Below are 749 nucleotides of genomic sequence, written 5' to 3' on the forward strand. Positions count from 1 at the left end.
TCTATCTATCTATCTATCAGATTTATGATGCAGTGAATGAACTCCAAAACCTCATGAACAGCATTTAAAACATTTTTCTTTTTTAGCATCAGAAAATCTTTCACAATGCCAAATTGTCAAACAACAATACCAAGTGTCTTGGAAACATCATTAATCACTGACTCTCTAAGGAGAAACACTACATACAAAAAGAATCACACTTTAAACTACACAATAAAAAAATGTGTGAACTTTCAGAGAAAGAAGTGACAAACTGTGTACATCTGTGGCTGTAAAAATGAAACATTGTTGAAAACAAATGATGCTACAAAGGAGGCTGATTTCAATTAACATCTTTCTCACCAAAGTATAAATAGTCAGGGTTAATCTCCTATGGGTGCCCTCGGCAACAAATGAAAGCGAACTCAGAAGAATGTAATGTAGGGAGCAAAATTAAAGTCAATTAAAAATGTATTGCACACGTACAGTTCAACTGTGGCATTTACTTAAGATTATAGAGCGTTACAAGCTGCGGTGATAACGGCAGATTTACTTCCAGTGTGAATTATACTCAGGTATGCTGGGTTGTCAGTAAGGCCCATAAATTCCTGTGGTATTTCAACTAGAACATTTACACATGCATGCACATCTGGGTCAGGGTTTAGAACTGTGGGCTACAGACAATAACAAGCCCTGGGATTTTGCCTAGAACATGGTTTCTTCTGAATGCCAGGCTATGACAAGTGTCCCCTTCCCCACACACACACACA

General features: G+C 37.4%; 1 protein-coding gene across 1 annotated transcript in view; it reads right to left on the reverse strand.

Moving 5' to 3' along the window:
• Nucleotides 1-749, reverse strand: part of tbl1x (transducin beta like 1 X-linked) — a 22385-nt gene that overhangs the window by 3014 nt on the left and 18622 nt on the right. The window lies entirely within an intron of this gene.

The sequence above is a fragment of the Morone saxatilis genome, unplaced genomic scaffold (genome assembly GCF_004916995.1).
Source record: "Morone saxatilis isolate NCDOM2014 unplaced genomic scaffold, NCSU_SB_2.0 Contig5, whole genome shotgun sequence".
Taxonomy (NCBI): domain Eukaryota; kingdom Metazoa; phylum Chordata; class Actinopteri; family Moronidae; genus Morone; species Morone saxatilis.